The sequence below is a fragment of the Schistocerca gregaria genome, chromosome 3 (genome assembly GCF_023897955.1).
Source record: "Schistocerca gregaria isolate iqSchGreg1 chromosome 3, iqSchGreg1.2, whole genome shotgun sequence".
In the NCBI taxonomy this organism is placed as follows: Eukaryota; Metazoa; Arthropoda; class Insecta; order Orthoptera; family Acrididae; genus Schistocerca; species Schistocerca gregaria.
Window position 1 is genome coordinate 543697853 of NC_064922.1, and position 14433 is coordinate 543712285.

The 14433-nt window shown below is 44.7% G+C and overlaps 1 protein-coding gene across 1 annotated transcript in view; it reads right to left on the bottom strand.

Moving 5' to 3' along the window:
* Positions 1-250: 250 nt before the first annotated feature.
* The window catches only part of LOC126354567 (uncharacterized), a 114294-nt gene continuing 100111 nt past the window's right edge, over positions 251-14433 (bottom strand). The window contains exon 2 of the mRNA XM_050004312.1: positions 251-650. The gene's annotated coding sequence lies outside the window, so the exon portion shown is untranslated. The remainder of the gene's footprint in view (positions 651-14433) is intronic.

Consider the following 14433-nt stretch of genomic DNA (forward strand, 5'->3'; position numbering starts at 1 on the left):
AGTTTCTTCCCTATGGCTTCAAAATATTGTACTGCTGCAATTAATAAGTAGCGAGTCATGTGGCACAAGCAATTTCTTGACATCATGTAGAAGTAAAATACCCATAAGTATTCGCTAGAAAACTATTTTAGCTCTATTACAGTAATAAAGGAGATGATGAACATTTGTTCAGGTATGGGGGATGGAACAAAAAGATATACAAAACACATTATTCTAAGAAAATAAAGTAACTGTTATTAATAAACCGTCAAGTGCACAACAGAAAAAATTTGAAGTCACCATTTTTCTAGTTTCTACATGGCTTTTTATTTATAAGACAACTTACTTAGTAAGGTGCAAGAAACTTTATACAGGCTAAGAAGTTGGACAAAGTTAGCAGAACTTTAAGGAATATCGAGGCTGAATCTGTTATGTATTCAGAAACGAGTCCACAATAGAACAGTGCTAGACTTCATTTTCAGACTTCACTTCCAGTCCATCACAAGTTGAGTTCACTGTGCGTAAGCAGACGTGCAGTTAAGCGCGGAAGACAGAAGTCGACCCAGGGAGATTGCTCCAGCTGCTGCCAGCTCCCTGGGCCAAAGGACAGGCAAGCTGGGTGTCTCCGCAGTCCCAGCGAAGAACCATTGGCTCTGGAGGCCTTAATGCAACTGTAAAGAAAAGAAAAAAATATGAGTATTGAACAAAATTACCATTGAGCAAAATGAACACTGAGCAAATCTCATTTCTCCTCAAACAGCTACTTTTGACGTTGCTAAACAAACTCCGATTTTCTTCGTAAGAGTAAATGAAAGAGGAATACTTTATTTTAAAACCATTTAAATAAGCACACCTCTCAAAGTAAGGAGCCAAAACGAACTATTAAGACTTATTCTCCATTACATGCCAACTTAGCGTATTATAACAGTGTTACTGACAATACTGTTACTCTACAGTCAACAATTACATCTGTCAGATAATGGTGACAATAATGAGGTCATTAAGAATTACGAATATTTATCGCAAAGAAACACACACACACACACACACACACACACACACACACATACACACACAGGCGTGCGCATGCACGCGCTCTGTCATATAGCCTGAGATAACACAATTATTTCAGAGCTTCAACAACAAGCATGGCGATGGCGAAACAGATGACTGTCATTGCATCAGGCTGATAATATTAGATTCATATTATACTCTTGAATCATGGAGGCGCGAGGTAATGAAGCGCGATTTCTTACAAAACACAAATAAGAACTGTTGGACAACTGAGTTTATTGATCACCAAACATCCTAATGCTATCACTCTGTAATATATACCTCTTACCTACTATGTACTTGATTGGGAATACAGTTTGTGTGAATTCCGGAAATATACTATCTAACCAGGCAGTTAACTTTCATATACATAAGAACAGTTTCTACATTCACATTGTTGTAGCTTTTGTTATTATCTGGATATGCGAGAAAAATATGGCAATTTAAAGCAACAACGGTGCTGGAGGCTATTAAAACTGTAAACAAGGGAGAGAGGGGGAAACGACGAAAAAGTTCGAAGGTTTAAAGACAAATGTTTCTGGGTACACTGCTAGACAGCATCCATTGCATGCTGTGGCATTCTTCAAACGGATACTGAATTTTGTGAATGACCTACTGGTCGCCTACGCTTGTAAAAGTGTACCATCGACTCTTGTAATTTCGTAGGTGTGGCACGCATCACAGCATACACGGAAGATTTCTTTAAAAGTTTTTATGTGATTACATGTCAGATTTTTTAATGTTTTGACTTGCGGTAAAGCAGACTTGACAATGCACACACGGGTGTGACTGCAAGAGCTGGTTGCATAAATAAATAATTTAACAGTCGACGGAGAACTTGTCGTCATTTACAAAATTTTATATGACTGTGAACGTCTACTACGAGAAATTTATCAGTTGATACTAAAATGATGCGACGTCTGTGTGGCGCAGATCACAGTACTTCTATGAATGCGCCCTTGGTCCTTATAATTTTAACCTTCACTTCCGAATTCCAGTTTTCAGTAGCAACGCGCATGTTACTCCAGGCTGTAGTAGGAGCATCATGGGAACGTTGCCTCCTAGAATTTTCTAACCCAGCCGTCAGCCATGAAATATTTATGGGCCACGGATAATGATCGCTCTGAACCAGTACAAAAAATAAAAATTACGTGAGCATAGCACGGGCAGTATGTGTGGTTGCTTCGGACAGAACGGTATATCTACACCCCGTCGACAACAGCAGAGTGACGTGGTCTCTGAGAGTGATCACGAAACGTGTGGCACAGCAACAATACTGGATGTTCCACCGGTTACCAGCTGGTGGTGTATAGCTACAGAGAGGCACCAACGGTCTCGTCGAACTTGGTGTCACCTTTCAATGACATCATTACCATCTGCTCTACCGCAATATAAAGACAGTCCGGATGCTAGCTATTGAATGCCACTCTTCTCTTCCACTTGTCTATGAAGTAGAGGCTACATCGATTCTCTCACCTGTGTTCGATCCACATGAAGTCGTAGCTCCATCAGGCACACACAGAATAATGACTAATCTGCAAGAATGAATTTTTCTCCGAGCAGCAGAGTGTCCGCTGTTTTGAAACTTGCAGACAGATCTAGACTGTTCCGGACGCGAAAACGAACCCTGGGCCCTACCATTCGCAGGCACTGCTCTTGCCGACTGAGCTAATCAGCACGATAGCTTCCTCCAGAATCTCTCTCCTCCCTTTCAGACTTCAGAGTTCTACTGCATACCCCCTGTGTTCCTGGAAGGAAGGATACTGCGAAGAAATGGCCTAGCTATGGGTGGGTGGTTGTTTCCACAGTGAATCATCACTCTGCTGCGGAGTATGCCCTGTTTTATGACTTCGTGGAAGGTTAAAACTGTGTGTCCGAGCAGGACACGAATCAGAGGTTGCTTTGGAGAAATGCTCTTTGTGCCTGAGCTAACCAAGCACAAATCACTACAAACTGCCAGAATACATCCCTCCTACTTTTCGAACTTTGCAGCAATATTCCAGTATACCTTTCGGGAGGAGCACTTGAAAGGCTACTGTTAACTCACCACATTCAAATTTCAGTCAAATTCCTTATTTATCTCTTGGAATAGCGTCTACAAATAATTCACAAAGATGCTTCTATTATCAGTATCGACTACAATCATGATATTTGGAGTGTCTCTCACTGCGATGCTTGCGAAAGTTTTGGTCATACGTTTCCGGGGAACTGGCCAATCAGGGCTTAGTCGTCTGGTAGGCATTGTCTCGAGTTGCTTTCAAGTGCGCTCTTGTTTCCGGGAGCCTTGTGAACACAGCTGCGTGGTGTCAAATGTGGTCGCCTTGAGCTTGTAGTTTTCTTCGTTAGATTGTTCCACTTATTGTGATATTTGAAGAGATTGCGCAAAGGCATGCTACTGAATCGTTCGTGAGATGTTCACATCCACGGCTTCATTTTCAGTGGTTTGGTATTGGTGAACCTGGTACGAATATCGGAAACGTATTATGTACCCGTAAGGGCGGTGTTGTTAACGTTGCATGTTTTTGTGAGCCATTAGATGTGAACGTGGTTACATCATCAAACTTTTGGCACTCAAATCTAAACACAGTGTGAGCATTTCAGCCACTTTTCTCTCAGTTTAGTTAATTAGTTATTAGTTGTGCGTCGTGTATGAAAATGATTTCATGTGGTGGTTTTATACTGTGCTTGTCGGATCACGTGTCTTTGTGATGTCAGGGGCCCACGTGCTTCAATGTTCTTACGAATTTGGACGGTTAATACCATTTACATTCGACTACAATATTTTATTTGTACTTTACTGAGCCATTTATTGAGTAAGGTGAATGTGAGATGGCACAAGCTCTAGTGCGACGCGGTTTGTGATCGCGTGTTATGGAACGCAACTAGATTTCTGCTGCAAGATAAGTATCACTAAAGACTTCACTTCTGAGATGATATCTTCCACTTTTATTAATCAATCTGATGTTATAAAGCATTTAAGTTCAGACTGCAAAGTACTTGTATTTGGAATAACGCTGTGGCTGATTCTACGGTAGGACATTTATTGATGTCTCACAAACTATTTGAAATTAAGTGATATCAAGAGGTGTTAAGTGTGAGTTGATAAATCTTTCAGAAGAAATCGTAATTCAACCGAGCTTAAGTCGTATTGCAAGTAATGATTCTGTATTTCATGTTTGATGTTTGTGACTACCACACTGGTTCATCTCATCGCACAGTGAACAAGTATAAGTCGTTCACTACCACACTTTCAACATTTAGGATCTAGTGTTCGTTATTATTCACTTCCTTGTAATATGCCTGAATTGTATCTAGATGTGTTTGTGTGATGCTCACGTATCACATTTATTTTCCTCTTATCGAAGTCAGACTGTGTTGACGGATGTTTGGGTTATTACTGAGTAGTTATAATTTCCATATGCTAAGGAAGATAGTTTTATCTGGAATAAGATAAACTATTTACTTGATAGAGCCCATCGCTTACGTAATAGATTTGTGATCAGTGGCATCCCTTCCAGAAGTGCTAGTCCGACAAAGGTACACGGGAGAACTTCTGTGGATTTTGGAAAGTGGGTTCAAAAACTGGTTCAAATGGCTCTGAGCACTATGGGACTTAACATCTGAGGTCATCAGTCCCCTAGAACTCAGAACTACTTAAACCTAACTAACCTAAGGACATCACACACATCCATGCCCGTGGCAGGATTCGAACCTGCGACCGTAGAGGGCGCGTGGTTCCAGACTGTAGTGCCTAGAACCGCTCGGCTACCCCGGCCGGCTGGAAAGTGGGAGGATGGTTCGCGAGACATGCTTGGGTAGCTCAGCTGGAAACAGGATTGCTCGCGAAAGACAAGGTTTCAAGTTCGAGTCCCAGCCTGGCAACAAGTTTTAATTTGCCAGGAAATTTCGACGAGTAGTATGGACACACAGGCCCATATATCGGTTACGCGACTGCGGCGTCTAACACTTATAGTGTCTTCGTAACAGTTCCTCAAACACAAGTGAAGGTAATCATTTCCTTATTACCTCGGTCGTAGTAGCAGACCCTTTTTTGCACGGTCTGTAGGGTCATTAATCGTCCTTGCGGGTGGGCGACTCGGCAATGGCCGTTGGCGGCGCTACGGACGGAATCGCGGCGCGGATTTGTCGGCACGCCGGCTGACGTCAGCGGCGCTACAGGCGTCGTGCGGCAGTGGATGAGGGGCAGGAGGGGGAGGGGGAGAGGTCGGCAGTTCCGGCGCCGGGTCAGCCGCCCCGGGGCGTGCGGAGCGCACGCGACCGCCGCCGCCCACGCCCACAGCGCCGCGCGCCGCAGCGCCGGCCACGACGTTCGCCGGCCTCTGAGGCCGCGGCCTTCTGTAAACGACTTCTGCCGCCGAATGTGGCCGCAGCGCTCCACGGAGATCAGGGAATCAGCTCTCCAGCTCGCTATGAGGTACACACATTTGCTCTCCAGTGTAAATCGTAGTGAGCCTAACTATAAATAAAACGCACAAAAATAATCTCCTCTACCATTGCCTTTTTTTAATTTTTCGATATTTATGTAGCTTTTGACAATTTTCAGGATTAGCCTGCATATTGAATGTTAAGTTACACACCAGAAAGGTCCTGTATCCTTATTTATTCCAGTAATAACGACACCTGAGAAAGAAGGAGTCGTTCGCAGGCGACAGAGACCCGCAACTACGGAAAGGACGAGAAGGGGTCACTAATCCTCCTACTCAGTTCCACAAACTTGCCATTACGTTTTCCACCAAACGAGCGCGCTCGGCAACCTCACCTTAAGGGCCAGGTAGCTTGTAGCTGGCAGTTGAGATGAGTATAGTAACCCGGACCTGAACCCGATAAACTTGCTGGAAAGTTCTCTTGGACATAATGTTAAATTTGTGTGAAATTAAAGGGAATACACCTATCATACATAAAAAAAATAATTCATGCGTTTCAGGAAGCTGAAAGCTACTGATCGAAAAGGCTGGATATGCTCGAGCAAGAAAAGCTCTAATGCCATAATATTTACGACAGACAGCGATCATGTTTTACTTGGCGTGTAGCAATTGACCCGTGACCCACCTTCAGAATAAGCGATGGACAGAAAAATGCAGCTAAAAGAAGACAGAGTGTCAAAAACTGAAGTTTTTCCATCATACCTTCTCTGTTTCTTATTCGAAACACGAAGAAGTAGGAGATACGTTTTGTAATACAATGAGCATCATCCTGAAGATGCGTTATTCGCCAAGTTCGTTGTCTGCCTCACAGAAAATTATCTTGACTATCAGACGAGTCCTCTGCTCTTTGGATGACATATACGTGCTCGAGCTCTCCCGTTTTAACTCCTTACCAGAAACGATTCACAACATAACATACATTTCTGTGAATTTGTGAGAAGAGTACTGGAAGACTCTGCCGTTATTGTGCGAGGAGACTTCAAAAAGTAAATTACACATGCCGTCCCACGGTAAGACCATCGAGCAATAAGAATCGCGCCTTGCCATATTATAGGTTCCTTGCACACACAGTTTTGCTGCGGTAGGCTTAACAGGCACACCACAGTGTCCGAATCAAATGGCGCGGCAAATGGAAATGTACTTGAAAGTTAACTTGCGCGGCGAAGTGCCATTCTTATCGGAAAAACGTCTAAACTGCTCTCTCATCCACAGCGAAATGCTGGCGGTATGCGGACAAAATACAATGCCGAGTCTATTTATAGTGAGCTGTTACCAACAAATTAACCAGAGACGCAGAGATTTGGATGACACTGATCGGGAAGTAAGCCTATGAAGAGCAAACACAAAAAACAATATCCAGGCAATCGAAGTATTTATTGGCAGGAGTCCTAGATTCTCCAACGGTGCTACCGCTCACAAAGCAGTTCTTGAATGCTTCGTAACCAAAAAGAGGATTTCTGTGGTCGATTAGTAGAATGTTCTAACCACTGTTTACAGAGTATTGCTGAAGTGTAGGGCAGTGTTCAATAAAAATTGCTTGCCCTGTCATAACAATGTGTAACTTATTTGTCGAAGTCCATTCGCATAATGTCTTTCCTTTAACCACTTTTTCGTTTTCTTTTTCTTGGAGCGCTGAAGTCCATTGTTTATAGTTTCATGAATTTTGTAATTAAAATGTAATAGTACTCAATAGCTTAACAGTGGTTTACTTCTACAATATGGCCTACTGAAGGACTTTGGAGGGAGGTGAAGAGAAAATCACAAGTTTTCTGCTAGCTGTGGAGTTCGCACACTGGACCTAAGGCCAGTCTCGGGCAAGTTGTGGAGTTTGCATGTTGAGCAGGTAAAAGTAGCGGAGTTCGTGTACGCCGATCATGCAAATACTGCAAAGAGGAAAAGAGTACACAAGTTTCGCCAGGTATGCCACATCAAGATGAAGGAAATGAATGATATTCAGAGTAACACATTATCTCGACTCCCTGAGTGGGGATTAAGAAATGAGAAAAGTAAGTTCAGACAACTGCCACGAGTGGTGCCTCAGCACGACACTCTGTCACATGCATGCGAGCTGCCTCTGACACTGCAGTTCGCTTTTGCAAAGTGGCAGGGACTATTTTATGAATCTAGCCTGAAATGCTTTACAGGATTCCGGGTGCAGACTCTTCGGTATGCGGCAACCGTCGCGCGCTGTCCGCCTGTCGGTAAGGGGTCTCCCGTCTCCGGCGGGAATCTTATAAATGTGCTCACGCGAATGGAGAGCATACCAAAAGCGGCGCAAGAAAGCCGTTTGCGGTCACGTAACGCGTTCTGTCACGGGAAAGCGAGCGTAGCGCCCTCGCGGCTCGCAGGCCTTTGGGCCGGGCGTATCGGGAGCGGCTTTTCACGGCTGCGACAATTAATCACGGACACTGCCGGCGGCGGTGCGCCTGTCGCATAAATCGTGGTCCTGTGTGTTACACCGCGGCGAATCGGAAGCTCTGTGCGCGCCGCCAACCGCCGCGCACCGCCTGGAACTGGACAGTCCGGAGCCCTGTACTGTGGAAGGCGGCGAGAGACGCACACACCTAACCGGAGGCGGGGCGCAACACTCCAACAGATAGGGAGTTTTGTGTCGGCGAAGACGCGAAACTTAAATACGTTGCGCACTTTTCTTACCCCAGAGAACGAAAGTTAGAATGCATTAACTACTCAGTCCACACACGTTGTATGGGAAGAGTGTTCAAGCAAAATGTTATTGCTTTAACTACAGTGCTAAAATACTGTACATCATTGATGGATCGAACGGAATGAAAGAACAGGAAGCTCGTGGCTTTGCTGGTAGAAACATGCACTGAGTTGATAAGAGTCTAGGATACCTCCTAATATCGTGTGGCACCTTCTTTTGTCCAGCGTAATGCAGCAGTTTGACGAAGTATGGACTCAACAACTCGTTGGAAGTCATCGGCAGAAATACTGAGCCATGCTCCCACTATAGCCGCCCGTAATTGTGAATTTGCTGGAGTTTGTGCACGAACTGGTCTCTCGATTATGTCCCATAAACGTTCACTGGGATTCATGCCAGCTATCTCAGTAGTGATATCAAATGGTTCAAATGGTTCTAAGTACTATGGGACTTAACATCTGAGGTCATCAGTCCTCCAGAACTTAGAACTACTTAAACATAACTAACCTAAGGATATCACGTACATTCGTGCCCGATGCAGAATTCGAACCTGTGACCGTAGCAGCAGCGTAGTTCCGGACTGAAGCGCCTAGATCCGCTCGGCCACAGCGGCCGGCTAGTAGTGATATCATTCGTTCTTCAAACCAATCTAGAACAAATGTGTCCTGGTGACTTGGCAGATTGTAGTCCATAAAAATACCATCGCTCTTTGGGAACATGAAGTCCATTAATGGCTGAAAATGGTCTCCAAGTAGCCTTACATAACCATTTCCAGTCAATGCTCGGTTCAGTTCGACCTGAGGATGCAGTCCATTTCATGTAAACACAGTCCACATCATTTTGGAGCCACCACTAGACTGCACAGTTACAACTTGGGTCTATGGTTCCGTGAGGTGTGCGCCGAGCTGGAAACCTACCGTCAGTTCTCACCAACTGAAATCGGGACTCGTCTGTCCAGGCCACGGTTTTTCAGTCATCTAGTGTCCAACCGAATTGGCCATGGGCCGAGGAAAGAAGCTGCAGGCTATATCGTGCTGTTAGCAAAGGCACTAACGTCGATCGTTTGCTGCCATAGCCCAATATCACCAAATTTTTGCCGCACTGTCGTAACGGATACGTTTCTCGAACGTGACACGTTGGTTTCTGCGGTTATTTCACGCAGTGTTGCTTCTCTGTTAGCACTGACAACTCTATGCAAACGTCTCTGATATTTCTCTTTAAGTGAAGGCAGACGGCCATTTGGTTGTCATTGGTGAGAGGTAATGCCTGAAATTTAATATTCTCGGCACGTTCTTGACACTGTGGATCTTGGAATATTGAATTCCCTAACGATTTCCGAAACGGAATGTCCCGTGCGTCTAGCTTCAACTTCTATTCCGCGTTCAGAGTCTGTGAACTCCCGTCGTGCCACCATAATCACGTCGGAAAGCTTTTCACACGATCACTTTACTACAAATAACAGTTCCGCCAATGCACTGCCCTATTATACGTTGTGTACACGATACCACCGTCATCTGTATATCTGCATATCGCCATCCCATGACTTTTGTCGTGTTAGTGTGTACTAGACGATGAAGAAGACTATTATTTGTTCCGGACTTAAGTGAAAGGCACAGAAACAGCCTGCCACGACTCAGAAACAGTTATAATCTCATGTTTACCCAGACAGCTATAGTAGATACCAGTAACTAAACAAAATCTTCCAGTCCTTGACATAAGAAAATAAGAAATCGAAGAATCTTTCTTGTAGTTAATAAATGAGATACCTTTTCGGGAAGAGTCGGATAACATGATAGTTCCTCCCACATTCATTTCACGAAATTACCACGACGAGAAAATTCGAGAAATTTGAGCTAATACAGAGGTCCCTTCCCTCGTGTCGTTCGGGAGTGGAACAGGGAAGGAGTTAGTAATACCAGAAGTACCCCACTTCGCGGTGTGTGTTTTAGATGTAGATGCAAATGCCTTGAGTGTCTTGTTTGGAAACAAACATTTTTCCTTCACTCACGGTACTTGCTGTCGACAACAGTAATACAGACTACACGTTACGTCTCCAAACTTGCATTCAGTACTTCTCGGTACTTGCAGTTGTGAGGACGGGTCCTGAGTCGTGCCTGGGTAGCTCAGATGGTGCCGGCACGGTAACTCAGCGCGTGTTCGGTCAGAGGGTTAGCTGCCCTCTGTAATAAAAAAAACTGACTGTATGGATCAACAATGATCTTGACCAAGTGTCATGGGACGTATGCAACGAACAAAAACGAACAAAATGAGATTTTTTTTTAAAAAGTTTGTAGAGCACTTGCCCGCGAAAGGCAAAGGTCCCGAGTTCGAGTCTCGGGCTGGCACACAGTTTTTATCTGCCAGCAAGTTTCAGTGCTCGGTACTGTTTTACGAGCGGCGTTGTTTGCACGTTAACTGTGATACACAGGAGTAGGGATTGTTTTACTGATAAAAAGTTGGCGGACTTGCACCTCCTGAAAGTATGGGTTCACTGAATGCAGCGGATGAAACGGAAAATGTTGAGCTGTTTCCGCAGTGACGGTAACCACAGCACAGTAGTTTTTTCGTCTGAGGGTTATTGCGTTACTCTGTGCTTTGTGTTGTACGTTTTAGAGATGGCATGTTACAGTTCCGACTTCTGAGAATATATTTTCACGGAAACACGGGTAATTGGGGTAACAAACCGAACAGCTCTCAATTCCATTGTTACACTTTACCGAAGCACCGTAGATCACTGGTCCCTTATACCAAAATAATCAGATACACCTGAACAGCCTCTGAAAGTTCGTCGCTGGATGTCGGCATCACCCAGTGCACATTGTGAAGTAAGTCACGGAATACAAATACACTGACGACGGCCTTACCAAAGCGTCGCTGGGCTGATGCCTCAGAGAGAACTGGTTCTTCTGCCGTCTCCGAAAGAACAAAAGTGAGCCTGGAGATTGGTCCGGCGTACGGAGGCTATAAACTCAGCTCACTTTATGGCCACCGGTTCCCTCGCCTGGAACGCGAAAAGCACAGCGATCGCTTCTGGCTTGCGCTTTAGTTCCACATTCCATTTCGGCAGACGTCAGGTGGGCAACCTGCCGAGAACAAGTATCGAAACAAACCGCCTCGTGCGGGAATGCTGTGTGAAGTTATCTCTGACGTGACCGAAAACATTCTGGACTTCTTCGTTCGTGGCTGCCAATTTGACGTGAAAATACCTCTCACGATAGCGATGCTTTGTTTTCTTTCACTGTCTCACATCTTTATATACAACTCACATCTTGAACCAAAGTACGACCACTTAAGATAATCTGCTGTCACGTAACCGCAATCCGATTAGTATCTGTTACGGCAGAACAGTTTTTCTCATCCAGAGACAACTTCATTCCGCACTTCTAGTTCTGTCGACGATGTTTGGAATGTAGTTGCCCGTATGAAGGGCTAGGCAGCTGAGACAGGCCACCGCAAATATATCCAGAGTGAATAAATGTATCAGGATGCGGCTTTCGCCAAATTATAGCGGACAATATGCCGAATTTCCTGACTTGTGCAACTAATGTTTGTCGTTTATGGTCATCGAATTACGACACCGACTTTGTTTTTTTTCTAATGAAATATGGTTCAAATGGCTCTAAACACTATAAGACAACATCTGGTCATCAGTCCCCTAGACTTAGGACTACTTAAACCTAACTAACCTAAAGACATCACACACATCCATGCCCGAGGCGGGATTCGAACCTGCGACCGTAGCAGCAGTGCGGTTCCGGAGTGAAGCGCCTAGAACCGCCGGGCGGCTTTTCTAATGGTGCTATATACTTTTCCTGGTGGCATCTGAAAGAAGCTCTTTAGAGAACTTCAACGACATAACTACTATAGGACTTGATCAAATAGTACCCAGATAATAGCGCCGCAAACCATTGTCCCGCCGTCAGGAGAAGAGGTTTCCCATTATACCAAACGTTAGCAAACATGTAACTTAGGTATGGTTCTTGCTTTTGCCTCTGCACTTGAAGCCCATCAGTCAGTGTTATGCTTCTGTAGCAGCCAGCTAACTTCCTCGTAAAGATATTGAGACGTTAACAATATATACAACAGTCGAAGAAGTGAATATCGTTTATGGCCAATATCGCCAAAGTCTTAAATCTATGCTGATGAGTATCCCGATCGCTTCAGGCACTCAAAATCTCTCTTCGCAAACATTATAAAAATGTTCTAGAAACTGGAGGTATGGAGACTAGAATACGCCAAGGAAAAACGAGAGAAATTCAAGAAAGAAATGTAGCCGACATTTTAACAGCAGTAACACACAATGCAAATGTCAGTAAGAGGTATCTCAGAACTACGAGGGGGATCATCCAAACGAGTGTTCTGCCAGCACTACATTCCAATGCATATCATCCACTTCATACTCTATCTGATGAAAAGTATCCGGACATCTGGCTGAAAATGACTTTCAAGTTGGTGGCACCCTCCATTGTTAGTGTTGGAATTCAGTTTGGCGTTGGCCCACCCTTACTTACCCTTGATGACAGCTTCCACTCTCGTAGGCATACGTTCAATCAGGTGCTGGAAAGTTTTTGGGGAATGGCAGCCCATGCTTTACGGAGTGCTACACTGAGGAGAGGTATCGATGTCGGTCGGTGAGGCCTGGCACGAAGTCGGCGCTCTAAAACATCCCAAAGGTGTTTTATAGGATTCAGGTCACGACTCTGTGCAGACCAGTCCATTGCTGGGATGATGTGTCGTCTAACCAGTTCGCCACAACTCGTGCGTCACAAACAGTTGCTCGATCGTGTTGAAAGATGCTATCACCATCGCTGAATCGCTCTTCAACAGTGGGAAGCAAGAAGGTGCTTAAAACATCAATGTAGACCTGTGCTGTGATAGCGCCACGCAAAACAACAAGGAGTGCAAGCCCCCTCCATGAAAAACACGACCACACCACCGCCTTCGTATTTTACTGTTGGCACTACACACGCTGGCAGATGACATTCACCGGGCATTCGCCATACCCACACCCTGCCATCGGACTGCCACATTGTGTACCGTGATTCGTCACTCCGCACAATGTTTTTCCACTGTTCAATCGTCCAATGTTTACGCTTCTTACACCAAGCGTGACGTCGTTTGGCATTTACCGGCGTGATGTGTGGCTTATGAGCAGCCGCTCGACCATGAAATCAAAGTTTTCTCATCTCCCGCATCCTTGTCATAGTAATTGCAGTGGATCCTCATGCAGTTTGAAATTCCTGTGTGATGGTCTGGATAGATGTCTGCCTATTACACTTTTCTATCCTCTTCAACTGTCGGCGGTCTCTGTCAGCCAACGTACGAGGTGGGTTTGTACGCTTTTGTGCTGTACGTTTCCCTTCACGTTTCCACTTCACTATTACATCTGAAACAGTGGACATAGAGTGTTTACGAGTGTGGAAATCTAACGTATAGACGTATGACACGCAATCACCTGACCTCGTTAGAAGTCCGTGAGTTCCGTGGAGCTCCCCATTCTGTTCTCTCGCGGTGTCTAATGACTACTGAGGTCGCTGATATGGAGTACCTGGCAGTAGGTGGCAGCACAATGCACCTAATACGAAAATCGTATGTTTTTGGGGGTGTCTGGATACTTTTCACCACATAGTGTATTTAACAGCATCTGCACCTTCATGACAGTGGCTTCCAAAATTGGTTACAGTTCTTCGAAAGTTATCTTCGAAAAGTGCAAAGTGATGCAGTATATGTATGCAAAAATTTTTTAAGGCAAAAGCATCCTTTCAAACTATGGGCAAGTCAATCTTCGCCATATGCACTAATAGTCATCTGAAAATCCACCCTGACTAGAAGAAGTAGATGAAAAGAACGCGCTTGGTTTATCAAAGTTTAGTGGGTGTTTTTCAAGAGCCGCATCAATGGTCAGTGTTTTATTGATGGGAATATAAATACACTCAAGTATTGTGGGTTCCCTAACCACTCTGCTGCCGCAGATATTGGAAGGCATCTCACTAGGCAAAGGCAATCAGTGGGGTACATACATGATGGATGTCTCTCCCGTTCCGCGCATACAATAACAGGCCCTCTCAAGAAAACATTTGGAGAGCATTGCAAGTCTCGTTCAAGGAAACGGTCTGCAAGCTCACAAAACTTAACACTTCTGAACTTTTAGCTGTGGCCAGAATTAAAACAAGAGGTCTGTTAAGAAACACCAACGACCTCCGAAGGCATGAAATACCATAAAACACGGACCTGTGCTGCCGTTAACCCCAGGTGAAATTCAGCATTCCGTACTGTTTCTCTAGAATTACATTA